Below are 14,183 nucleotides of genomic sequence, written 5' to 3'. Positions count from 1 at the left end.
GCAGGCTTGGGGCTACTGCAAGCACTAGGCTTTGTGTCAGGGACCCAAAGACAGTCCATGACTCTCAGTACTACCTGAGGATGGTGTCAGGGAAAGGACTCTGCTGTGCCAGGTGACTACCGATAGAGGAACTATCATCGGTGGCCACAGGGTAGAGTCCTGTGATGACCATGTAGTAACAACAAAAAAGGGGATGGGCATTGCTGGGCTGAAAATCTGCAACTTGTCCAAGATGCTTTGAGAAAATGTAGTTGTTTAATTTCGTTCAGCAGACCTTTCTTCTTAGTGGTTTCAAGTCATACCTTTATCTGTATTTAGAATAATGGATCTTTCCTAACTGAGCATTATTTTCAGAGGTGAAACTTTCCAAACCTAAGCTACAAGTTGGATGGCCATACACCCTAGTTTGTCTGAGTAAGAAACCCTTTCCTGAAGGAGCCCGTGGCTCTATTAGGAGAGAGAACACAGATGAGGTCACAGCCTATGAAACGTGGTGCCAACAGAGCCTGAGAGAAGTTCTGCTGGGGAAACTGGGACAGACCTAGAAAGGATAAAACCTGACCCCATGAAGAACAGACCACTAACGTGAACCTCAAGATTGCAGACTCTGCCATATTGGGATATACCTCTTCTTTTTACCAACTGCCTTATCCAAAGCTGAGAAGTTCATCATCATGCAGATAACAGCTGATGGGAGAGTTGCATCAGGATGCCTTTCTGATGGTGAATCTGGGCCACCTCATGGGCTTCCCTGGTGGCTCACGTGGTAAAGAATCCACCTGAAATATGGGAGACCTGGGTTTGATCCCTGGGTTGGGAAGATCCCCTGGAGGAGGCCATGGCACCCACTCCAGTATTCTCGCCTAGAGAATCCCCGTGGACAGAGGAGCCTGGTGGGCTACAGTCCATGGGGTCACAAAGAGTCAGACATGACCGAGTGACTAGGTGTGGCACAGCACATCCAAGGTCAGTCTTTGAGTGAGTGTCTCAGAGTCTGCGGTTCGGGGGGTGCACAGGGACATGCTGTGCCTTGTGTAGGGGACCCCAGCATGCGCTCAGAGCCCTGGAAGAGGACCCTGTGAGATTTCACAGTCAGCAGTCCTGAGAGACAGTGCTCAGACCAAGGCAGGCACATGAGCTGTGCGCAGCCTCCAGTCAGGAGACCTGGGTTCCTGAACCAGCCCTGCTGCCTACCACCAAGCAAATCACTTAATTCTTCCGGTGTTAATTTATATAAAAAGTGAAAATATGAACCTAAACAACCCACAGTGTTTCCTATGGCCTTAAAATTTTTATTGCATAGTGGTCCAACTACAAATCATTAAATCAAATGATCTCTAATTAGCTAACTTGAAAAGATTCAGAAAAATCAGAGCTAATTTAAAATAGTTTCTCCTTTTTATATGCTTTTGGTATAACTAAAAAGAACTTTATAAAGGTTTTTTTCTTTGTAGTTCATGTGTTGTTGTTGTTCAGTCACTCAGTCATGTCCAACTCTTTGTGACCCCATGGACTGCAGCACTCGAGGCTTCCCTGTTCTTTACTGTCTCTCAGAGTTACCTCAAACTCATGTCCGCTGTTTGCCTTCAGGTTTTCCCAGTATCAGGGTCTTTTCCAATGAGTCAGCTCTTCACATCAGGTGGCCAAAGTTTTGGAGTTTCAGCTTCAGCATCAGTCCTTCCAATGAATATTCAGGGTTGATTTCCTTTAGGATTGTCTGGTTTGATCTCCTTGCAGTCCAAGGGACTCTCAAGAGTCTTATCCAGCACCACAGTTCAAAAGCATCTATTCTTCAGCGCTCAGCTTTCTTTATGGTCCAACTCTCACATCCATACATGACTACTGGAAAAACCATCACTCTGACTATATGGACCTTTGTTGGTAAATAATGTCTCTGCTTTTTAATATGCTATCTAGGTGGGTCATAGGTTTTCTTCGAAGGAGCAAGCTCATGGCTATATCTGCAGCTATTTACATCATGAAAAAACAGATCCTGTAGAACCATGTTTCTGATGAGGTAGCTAACCTGTAGTTCTTATCTGTTCAAACTTCTTGCTCATAAGTATAGGTAATTAGTTTTTGTCTGGGGAAAACTGTTGGTGACTGTGATGAAAAGATGATTTTCAGGCCATCACATGGTAGACAAGGTACACGATGTCCACCAAATAAGGATGAGGAGGAACATATGCTAGGAAACCTCTTCCTATTCTGGCTCTCAGTGTTACAGGTGTCTTTCCAATACAAAAAAAGGGAACAAGATGGGACACAGGACGCTGCTTGCAAAAGCCTCTCTGTCAAGACTTCAAACATTCTTTCATTCATCCCAGCCATTCAACTAACAGATGTTTACTGAGAACCCATCATAAGTGCTAGACACTGAGTTAAATGCTGGGGAACAGAAATGAGAAAGACACAACCTCTGCCCACTTACAGTAGAGTTAAGGAAATAGACAAGCAACCATAATAATCACAGGTGACTCATTGAGCATTTACTGTTGTCCAGGCACTGTGCTAAGCACTCACTTGTATTGTCCCATTTAGTTCTCACGTGCGACATGTAGAGGGCGAAATGAAATAACATGCATGGAAAAATGCAAGTGGAGAAAACGTAAGAAAGTTGAGACTTCTCTTGTGGTGGTCCAGTGGTTAAGAATCCATCTTGCAAAAAAAAAAAAAAAAAAAGAATCCACCTTACAATGCAGGGGGTGCAGGTTCGATCGATCCCTGGTTTGGGAACGAAGATCCCACGTGCTGTGGAACAAATATGACCATGCACCAGGACTAGAGAGCCCAGGTGCCACTGAGCCACACCGCAGTTAGAGTCTGCATGCTGCACACGATGCAATGAAGATCCTGTGGCTACAACTAAGATTGTGCACCTAAATCGCCTCAGTCATGTCCAACTCTTTGCAACCCTATGGACTGCAGCCCACCAGGCCCCTGTGACCATAGCATTCTCCAGACAAGAATTCCAGAGTGGGTTGCCATGCCCTCCTCAACCCATGTCTCATCTCTCCTGTGTTGGCAGGCAGGTTCTTTACCACTAGCGCCACCCTGCAAGTAACATTGAAAGGGAAAGGGAAGTCGCTCAGTCGTGTCCAACTCTTCGCGACCCCATGGACTGCAGCCTACCAAGCTCCTCCGTCCATCGGATTTTCCAGGCAAGAGTACTGGAGTGGGGTGCCATCACCTCCGATGAATGAGTCTACCTACTTGTAAAAATGTGACTGATGAAAACAGTGCGATCACTAGGTTATCACACTGTGCAAGTAAGATTGGATGGAGCCAAATAAATAAACTTTTTTTTAAAAAAGAAAGTCACCCAAGATCACACAGCCAGCAGGTGATTGGAGCTGGGATTTGAGCCTTGGCCCTGTGATCCAGAGCCCATGTCTTCTTCAGATTCAGCAGGTGGCAGGTGTCTCCACAGGAAATCAGTAATTATGGCCAAGAGAGAGAAGGGCTGCAACAGAACAGGGGAATATTGACATCTTAAATGCAAAGTTGAAAAGGGCTGGGGACTGAGGCCCAACGAGATTGCTGTAGAGAAAAGGGCAGGTCTTCTCTCCATGCAGACAAGTGATTCTGTCCACACCTGACAGATACTTCCGGTTTCACTTTACTTTCATTAATTTGGTATTGGGACTTTATAAATAAGTTAGTTTTGAGGGCTGGGGAAAAGGCATCCCCTGACTTGCTAACTTTGGGCAATAGATTATGTTCTTAAAATAATTTTTATTTGGAGTACAATTGCTTTGCAATGTTATGTTAGTTTCTACTGTACAGCAAAGTGAACGAGCTACACGTATACATATAATTAGCCCTTCTTTAGCAATGAAGTGAAACCTACTGCGTCGTGTCTGACTTTTTGCGACCTCAAGGACTACACAGTCCATGGAATTCTCCAGCCCAGAATACTGGAGGAGGTAGCAGTTCCCTTCTCCAGGGGATCTTCCCAACCCAGGGATTGAACCCAGTTCTCCCACATTGTAGGCGGATGCTTTACCAGCTGAGCCATCAGGGAAACCCTCTTTAGCAATCACTATCATTTTACCAATTCATCCTAAAACAAATCCCCATCCCTTATTTACTCTAGTGCAACAATACAAGTTGTAAAAACAAACTATCACCATCACTTTTAAAGATCTTTATACATTGTCATATCATTTATTTAAAAAAAATTTTTTTAATCTTTATTTGTAAAATGGGACATGGCTCTTAGCAGCTGTCAGTTGACTGATACTCGAGGGCCTAAGAGCTGCAGGGGAATTTCTCCTTTGAAAAGGAGGTCAGGAAAGCAGGCTGAGCTGTGTGGTCCAGCCAGTCTCCCATGAGGCACATGAGGCTCTTTCCATCACCTTTCTCCACTATGCCTTGGTTTGAAGTCAGAGTGTCGCATCACTAAGCAAATAGTGGGGTTAGAAATCACGAGAAGCAAGAGGTGGCAAGCCAGTAAAAGAGCAAGTCATGGAAGTTTTGAGTATGAAGACTCACAAACAACAGGGTGATGACATCCATGGGCCGTTCCGTGGGTACGGCCAGTAGAGGCTGCCTTGCCTTTCCTGGGCTTCATTCCTCCTCTGGAGAGACCCCCCTCACCAGAGAATGAGGATTTAACCTTTAGTTGCTAAAATGAGCTTAGATGACAGCTCTGGCCCCTCAGTCTGCAATGGGCTTTGATTACTGCAATTCACAGGAACCGTTCTCAGATTCAAGTGATTCAAGAAAATTACCCCAGCTTCAGCCTCTCACAAGGAAAATTCCACTTGTACTCTGGGTCCTGTGCCTATGCATGTCCACTATGGTGATAGCATGTATCCCTGTAAATGCAGTTGAGGCTCTGTTGACTTCTTGCAAATGGATAAGCTTCCTGCTCTTCCTTTGGTAGCACTTAATATTCAACAGTGGACTTGCTTCCTAGCAAGAACTATATCCAGTAAAGATCCTCTGTACCAGAATTCAATAAACATACAACATAACTTTTCTGGGGGAAAGCTTGACAATGTGTACCATATCCTTAAAAACTTTTATTCTTATATCATTATGTAGATCCCTTTGAGTGGCAAGAAACAGAAACTTTGGGGTGGGAGGTGGGAAGGAGGTTCAATAGGGAGGGGACATATGTATACTTATGGCTGATTTGTGTTGATACATGGTAGAAACCCCGGTGGCTCAGATGGTAAAGAATCCACCTGCAGTGCGGGAGACCTGGGTTCAATCCCTGGGTTAGGAAGATCCCCTGAAGGAGGGCATGCAACCCACTCCAGTATTCTTACCTAGAGAATCCCCATGGACAGAGGAGCCTGGTGGGCTGCAGTCCATGGGGTTGCAAAGAGTCCGACAAGACTGAGCAACTACGCACAGCACAACACAGCATGGCAGAAACCAGCACAACATTGTAAAACAATTATCCTCCAATTAAGAATAAACAAAGTAATAAAAATAGAAAAAAGAAGCAGAAATCTCTTTAAGATAACCGTAGGTGAAAGGGGAGAGTTTCCTACAAGGGCAGAAGCCCATCCTTGTGCTTCCTACCACTAGGCCTTAGGAAAGGCCCCAAAGAAAGGGGATGGCTGCAGAGAAGGCCAGATGTTTACGTTCTCTTTCTCAAAATCATATTTTGAAAGAATAGGATCCCTCTCTCTCTCAGAGATTGACCTGTCTCTGACTCCCAGTTTCAGGTTCCTAAAAGCAGTCGTCTGAATGGCCCTGCCCTGCTGCCAATCCAGAAGACAGGATCACAGGTACAAAACCCAGCTACCCACAGGGGGAGCAGGGGGTAAGGTTTAGGAAAGTGAGTTTTACTGAGGACCTTCCTTCTGGCATTTATAAAAGTCCCAACATATGGGTTTGATTGGATAAATTATGTGTTCCCTAATTTAGAAATACTATTAAATCATTTTTCAAAATATTTAGCAAAATTAGAAAAACGTTCCTAATATTGTTCAGTGAAAGGGGCAAGTTACAGAGTAACATTTGTTTTTCATTATATAATAAAAATAACTATTACATAATGGAAATAGTTTTACTATTGTTTTTAGTATGTACACAGATGCATGGAGAAGAGATTACAAAAGAAAATGTTCATATATACATGGTGTGTGTTTTCTCTATTTTCAAATATTTTGTGTTGATATTTATGACTTTTATAATCAAAGTAAATTTATTAAATTATTTGACAAATTAAATTAATAAACTTACTTGAGATGGAAATTTTAAAAATTCAACTTATATTCTGAATCAGATATTTACAATTTCTAGAATCATATAAGTAAATGCAATGCAAGGTTACCTAAAAAGAATAAGTAACAGTTTGGGGAAATAATTAACTGCTTTAAAATTTTGCAATGTTCTATTTAAACGCTTCTTTAAATTCAGTGGCTGAGCTGGTTAAGAATCTGCCCTCAGTGTGGGAGACCTGGGTTTGATGCCTGGGTTAGGAAGATCCCCTGGAGAAAGGAAAGGCTACCCACTCCAGTATTCTGGCCTAGAGAATTCCATGAAGTGTGTAGTCCATGGGTTGCAAAAAGTCGGACACAACTGAGAGAATTTCACTTGAAGTCAGTGTTTTGAAAAAGTTCCTGGTCTGAAGTCACATTGTTTTAGAAGCCAGATTTTTAAACATCTTTTTAAATGTATAATTTAAATACTGTGTGCAATTTAGGAATAACAATAACTCTACTATTAAGTATGATTGGAGAATGTGGACAAGTCAGAGAGAGAGAAACATTCAGTGGGAAAAGGATGATTATATTGTTCCATACACATCACTGGTGCTTCTTTCTTTTCAGTGAAGTGAGAGAATTGCTACTCTGATTTATAATATTTAGCTGTTTAGACATAGGGCATATGACCCTCTGCCTGCTCTCCTGCTCCAGCCCTTGAACGTCAGGGTGGCTGGCTGCATACTCAGCACCTTCTCCTGAACCAGAGGGAGGGGCAGCAGTAGTGGGGGCCTTGCCATCTGCGAATCATGGTTGGAACACTCTGAGGCTATTCTCAACCATCTCTTCCACATACCTTCCCAGCTCCTCCTTCCGCTTCTTTTTTTTTTTAATTATTTAATTATTTATTTATTTTTGGCCATGCTAGGTCGTCATTGCTGTGCTTGGACTTTCTCTTCTTGAGGTGAGTGGGGGTTACTCTCTAGCTGCATTGCACAGGCTTCTGCTTGCGATGGCTTCTCATGTTGTAGAGTGTAGGCTCTAGGGCTCATGGGCTTCAGTAGGTGCAGCACTTGGGCTCAGTAGCCATGGCTTGTGGGCTTACCTGCTCTTCAGCATATGGGATCTTCCCAGATGAGGAGTCAAACCTATGTCCCCTTCATTGGTAGGAGGATTCTTATCCACTGAACCACCAGGGAAGTTCTGGTTTCCTCTCTTAGAAGATGCTACAAGGAAGCCCCAGTGCTCATTACATCATTTGGTGGGGACTTTAGATTTCTACAGGGCACTTTGCCTTTTAGACCTTTGCTACTCAAAGTGTAGTCCACAGGTCCCCAGCCTCCTCCCTGGAAGTGGGGTGGAGATGCAGATTTCCAACTGCCTGAGGGGCAGCATTGACTCACTATTGCTTGGAATCCTAACGAACACATTCGGGAAGGGCTGGAAAAGAGGCAGTCAGTGCTACAGGTAATCCTCAGGCAGGGAAGATGAGAACAGAAGGCCTGGACTTGGGCCTTGGAGAAGAATAAGAACAGAGAAGGAACGGTGAGAAGTCCAGGACAGCAGCACAGTAGTGGAAACCCAAGAGACGAGTTTCCCACCATGTCCAGAGCCACCAGGCCCAGCCGTCTCATCCAGCAGGAGGACCCTGAGGCTTGGCATTTAGGCGACAGAGTACAAGGTGTGTGTGTGGCTGGGGGTGGGGGGCCCTGCCTTATAGAGACAGAGGGCGGGGGAAAGATGACAAAAATCTGAAAGGGGTGAGAAAGAGGAATGAAGTAAATAAAGAAATAGAGAGGAATTGAGTCCACTTTCAAGAGATGAAACAGCTAGGAGATATTCCGCACACATTTGAATGATAAAGAGACCACAGAGGCAGCATTGCAGACCCTGTGCTTTTTGGGGACGCACAGAAGGACCTTGGGCAGAGGGTGAGAACAAAGCCTAGGTCAAAGGAAAACCAGAGCAGAACAGCAGTCAAAGCAATAGAAACATATTTCATTTGGGACTAGCACCATAGGTTGTCAAGTTGTGGTGCTGGAGAAGGCTCTTGAGAGTCCCTTGGACAGCAAGGAGATCAAACCAGACAATCTTAAAGGAAATCCATCCTGAACCTTCATTGGAAGGACTGATGCTGAAGCTTCAATGCTTTGGCCACCTGATGCAAAGAGCTGACTCATTGGAAAAGACCCTGATGCTAGGAAAGATTGAAGGCAAGAGTTGAAGGGGATGACAGAGGATGAGGTGGTTAGATAGCATCACCAACTCAATGGACATGAATTTGAGCAAACTCTGGGAGACAGTCAAGGACAGAGGAGCCTGGCATGCTGCAGTCCATGAGATCACGAAGACTCAGACCTGACTTAGCAATTGAACATTTCAACCTTAAGTAAGTTCAGTTGCTCAGTTGTGTCCCATTCTGTGACCCCATGGACTGCAGCACACCAGGCTTCCCTGTCCATCACCAATTTCAACATTGCTATCGACTAAACTGAACTGAACTGATAGGAGAAAAGATACCTCAATATAGAACAGGCCTCAACTCCGAATAAGACATGGGCAAGTGGGAGTTCATATCTGAGGAGCCGAATGGGGACCAGGGGATGGTAAATTACTAGGAGGAGACATCAGGGTAAGTTGGGGAGAGTGTGTCTAGCCAAAGAGATCTAACAGAATTCTAGCTGAAGGCAGCTCAGGGTGGTCAGAGGTTATCTGCGGAACATGGGGTGGGGGTGGTGAGAAACCCTATCAGATTGAGGATGGGGTTCTCATTAAACTGACTTAGCAAGGTTCTTGCTGAAACTGAATTTTGCAAAGAAGTACACAGATGGGCCTAGGAGAAGATTCAGGAGTCTGCCTGACTGAAGTTTGGCCAACAAAAAATCTTTGTCCCTGGAGATGGAGAGGCAGCTTTGGTCTCTCATAAGGTGAAAATACTCAACCCTCCTGGAATAATCTTGTGTACCCCACACCCCTCCCCATGGCAGGCTACCACGGCCATCAGTTCTCTTCCATCACCCTGGGCTCAGCTCCCAGGCCTCAGAGGTGCTGCTGGCTAAGCCAAAGAGGGCCTCCTCCTTTTCAGCCTCCTGGGTTAAGTAAGGACATTCCTGGTCTGGATATAACAGGAGGGGCTCCATGGTAGGAGTCTGCACTGCCTGAAGACCCATCTGGTCAAGACCCTTGCCTACGGTTCTGAGATCATGGGAATCCTGGCAGTAGTGGCTCTTCCCGGGCAAGCTGGGATCTCCCCTTGGACCACCGAGGCCCCTGCGCGCCATGTCTCCTCCCCACATCTAGCTCCTCCAGCCACCCAGATTCTGTTCCCCACTCCCTCCCTGTGACGGCAGTCCTCCTCATTGGCTGGTTTCCACCCTCCCACAGTCACCCTCCCTTCTTTCCCACTCCTTACCCCATGATCCCAATCTTTTCCTGCTCCTTTCTCCACCCTTCACAGCTGCTTTGTATTTCAGATATCTCTGAAATCTTCCCACTCCTAGAGTGTCCTCTCTGGACCCCAAGGGGGGAAGAAGTCTCTCCATACCACATACCTCATGAACACGTGCCATCCAGCCACCTCCCACTCGCTCTGGTGATGGAATTTAATTTTGAGGTCCTAATAGTTTTGAGATCCTAATCTATTCCTGGCGCTCTTTTAAGTACTCTGTGTGCTGTGCATAGTCGCTCAGTCTTGTCCGACTCTTTGTGATCCTGTGAACTGTAACCCACCAGGCTCCTCTGTCCACGGGGATTCTCCTGGCAAGAATACTGGAGTGGGTTGCCATGCTTCTTCCCAGGATCTTCCCAATCCAGGGATCAAACCCAGGTATCCCATATTGCAAGCGGATTCTTTACTGTCTGAGCCACCAGTGAAGCCCCTTAAGTACTCTATACTCCTTCATCCCAGGGCCATGCCTGTGGAATGAGGAGAGGGGTCTAGGCATTACTGACACTCTATGTATGTGGAAATGTGTCCACATCACACCACATGAACAATGGTCAGCAATCCCGGAATGTGGGCAGCCTGGCTCCAGACTCCACACCCTGCCTCTGTGAAACCACGCTTTCCCTTCCCAGCCCATCCCTCTCTCCTTGGGGGAGACACAACCTTCTGGCTGGGGACAATTTAGCCCCATGAACTTGTTGTCCAGTCCCTCAGTCGTGTCCAAGTCTTTGTGGCCCCATGGACTGCAGCACACCAGGCTTCCCTGTCCTTCACTGTCTTCCGGAGTTTGCTCAAACTCATGTCCATTGAGTCAATGATGCGGGGAACATGCAAAAGCACCCAGAAGAATGAAGGGCCAATCATCTTTTGTCAACACGTTAAAAAAATTATTTATTTTGGCCTCTCTGGGTCTTCATTACTGGGTGAGGGTTTTCTCTAGTTGTGCGGCGAGTGGGAGCTGCCCTCTTGCTGCGGACCATGGGTTCTAGGTGAGTGGGCTTCCGTGGTTGCTGCACAGGGGCTCAGTAGTTGTGGCTTGCAGGCTACGGAGTGCAGGCTTGGTACTTGTGGCATGCAAGCTTAGTTGCCCTGCAGCATGTGGGATCTTCCCAGACCAGGGATCAAACCCATTTCCCCTGCATTGCAGTGCAGATGCTTAACCACTGAACCACCAGGGAAGCCCTGTCGTTTTCTTAATAGGGGTGCTATCAGGACCTAGGTGGTGCTAATGTGCCTATAGCACTCAGAGCTTCTTAGATGAAAGTTTCTATTAAACAGATGAGATCACCTTCAGAAAATCCTTTGACTTTGCCCCCAAATATGTGATAGACAGCAAGCCTAGTTTTTGCTTCTCTAACTCTAGAGGTGAATGCAGAGCTTGTGCAATATTTTGTCCCATCTAGCTCTTGGCTATTGATATAAAAGCATAACTAGTATTTCTGTGATGTAGTTTTCTTGACATCTCTGGTCTCTGTTTTCTGAAGTTTTCAAAACAGTTTAATCAAAACTGTCTATATTACTGGGGTTTTAGCCTAACAATCTAGTGGAGGTGATGGAATTCCAGTTGAGCTATTTCAAATCCTGAAAGATGATGCTGTGAAAGTGCTGCACTCAATATGCCAGCAAATTTGGAACACTCAGCAGTGGCCACAGGACTGGAAAAGGTCAGTTTTCATTCTGATCCCAAAGAAAGGAAATGCCAAAGAATGCTCAAACTACTGCACAGTTGCCCTCATCTCACACACGAGTAAAGTAATGCTCAAAATTCTCCAAGCCAGGCTTCAGCAATACGTGAACCATGAACTACCTGACATTCAAGCTGGTTTTAGAAAAGGCAGAGGAACCAGAGATCAAATTGCCAACATCTGCTGGATCATGGAAAAGGCAAGAGAGTTCCAGAAAAACATCTATTTCTGCTTTATTGACTATGCCAAAGCCTTTGACTGTGTGGATCACAATAAACTGTGGAAAATTCTGAAAGAGATGGGAATACCAGACCACCTGACCTGCCTCTTGAGAAATCTGTATGCAGGTCAGGAAGCAACAGTTAGAACTGGACATGGAACAACAGACTGGTTCCAAATAGGAAAAGGAGTATGTCAAGGCTGTATATTATCACCCTGCTAATTTAACTTATATGCAGAGTACATCATGAGAAACACTGGACTGGAAGAAACACAAGCTGGAATCAAGATTGCTGGCAGAAATATCAGTAACCACAGATATGCAGATGACACCACCCTTATGGCAGAAAGTGAAGAGGAACTAAAAAGCCTCTTGATGAAAGTGAAAGTGGAGAGTGAAAAAGTTGGCTTAAAGCTCAACATTCAGAAAACGAAGATCATGGCATCTGGTCCCATCACTTCATGGGAAATAGATGGGAAAACAGTGGAAACAGTGTCAGGCTTGATTTTTTTGGGCTCCAAAATCACTGCAGATGGTGACTGAAGCCATGAAATTAAAAGACACTTACTCCTTGGAAGAAAAGTTATGTCCAACCTAGACAGCATAGTAAAGAGCAGAGACATCACTTTGCCAACAAAGGTCCGTCTAGTCAAGGTTATGATTTTTCCTGTGGTCATGTATGGATGTGAGAGTTGGACTGTGAAGAAGGCTGAGCACTGAAGAATTGATGCTTTTGAACTGTGGTGTTGGAGAAGACTCTTGAGGGTCCCTTGGACTGCAAGGAGATCCAACCAGTCCATTCTGAAGGAGATCAGCCCTGGGATTTCTTTGGAAGGAATGATGCTAAAGCTCACCTCATGGCAAGAGTTGACTCGTTGGAAAAGACTTTGATGCTGGGAGGGATTGGGGACAGGAGGAGAAGGGGATGACAGAGGACGAGATGGCTGGATGGCATCACTGACTCGATGGACGTGAGTCTGAGTGAACTCCGGGAGTTGGTGATGGACAGGGAGGCCTGGCGTGCTGCGATTCATGGGGTCGTGAAGAGTCGGACACGACTGAGGGACTGAACTGAACTGAACTGAGCCTAACAATCAGAGAAGGCAATGGCACCCCACTCCAGTACTCTTGCCCAGAAAATCCCATGGACGGAGGGCCTGGTGGGCTGCAGTCCATGGGGTCGCGAAGAGTTGGACACAACTGAGTGACTTCACTTTGACTTTTCACTTTCATGCATTGGAGAAGGAAATGGCAACCCACTCCAATGTTCTTGTGCCTGGAGAATCCCAGGCATGGGGGAGCTTGGTGGGCTGCCGTCTATGGGGTCGCACAGAGTCAGACACGACTGAAGTGACTTAGCAGCAGCAGCAGCAGCCTAACAATTCTTCTAGGGACTGAGGGGGTTCACTGAACAGTGACAGCTATAGGTGCTGCACCAGAGGGAGAGGGGTCAGCAGGCGAGGTGGACAGGGAGGCTCCCAGTGGATGGCTTGTCCATAGGTGGGCATGTAGCCACCTGGGTAACCACTCTGGCCTCCTTGGAGTGACTCAGGTCAATAACTATGATGTGCTTTCTACTGTGCTGGTGGCATAGATGCTACACCACCAGAGTACAGTGAGAGGGGACACAGTGAGGTCGGTGAGATGGCATTTAAACCAAACTTTCAACAATAGGTAGAATTTGGACAGGTGATCATGAGGAATAAAGATTTTGTAACCAACTAGATTGCTGGGCACAGAGCTAGGAATGAGGATGATGGTGATGTGCTAGGAAGGAGGAAGGCCAGGGAAGACCAGAGAGAGTTTGGGCCTAAAGTCGTAACAGAAAGGGAGATACCCAGCTGGAGGTGTTGTGAGGGAGGAGAAGGCTGGCAGAGTCACACAGGGCAGTTTGGAGGGCGTGGCTTGGAGTTGGGAAAGCCAGGCATGCCAGGGTGGATGATGAGACCTGGAGTATGGAGGGAACAATGGAATAAGGACAAAGTGATATTTTGAAGATCATTACAAATATGATACACCTTGTTTACTGAGTAGACCTCTAGGATGAAGTTGTGAACTCTATCACAACATGATGAGGATCAAATTACTAGGGAGGTTTCCTCTTCCATCCACCTCTCAACCATTTGAAAAGTATTTATGAAAGGCACCCTTGGGCACAGGCCAGTGACTGCCATTTACTCAAAGGCGGGGGAGCTGCTTTCCTTCGCTTCCTGTCTTGCAGGTTAGACGGGGTCAGGTTCACTGACAACAGAACACGTTTCATATTTTCAGTGTTCAACAGCATCTCTCTCGCTGTTTGGAAATGAGAATGACTCATAGTACTTGACAATTTTAATGTATCTATTACACTAAACAATATTTCACAGAAATTATAAAGTAAAATACAATCACAGAAACTTAATAGACAATGGTTTTCATTTTTCCATATTCATTTCCATTCTTCATAGCATCTTGGTATGGCATCACCAACCCAATGGACATGAGCAAACTCAAGGAGATGGTGAAGAACAGGGAAGCCTGGAATGCTGCAGTCCATGGGGTTGCAAAGAACTGGACATGACATAGCAACTGGACAACAAGTTTTGAAAATATTTTAAGTTAAAAAAGATTCAAGGACATAGATCAAATTCAAGCAGTCACGGTAGAGTAAAAATGCCATGGTTCCTGAA

The sequence above is a fragment of the Bos taurus genome, chromosome 28 (assembly GCF_002263795.3).
Source record: "Bos taurus isolate L1 Dominette 01449 registration number 42190680 breed Hereford chromosome 28, ARS-UCD2.0, whole genome shotgun sequence".
NCBI lineage: Eukaryota > Metazoa > Chordata > Mammalia > Artiodactyla > Bovidae > Bos > Bos taurus.
This window is presented reverse-complemented; position numbering follows the sequence as displayed.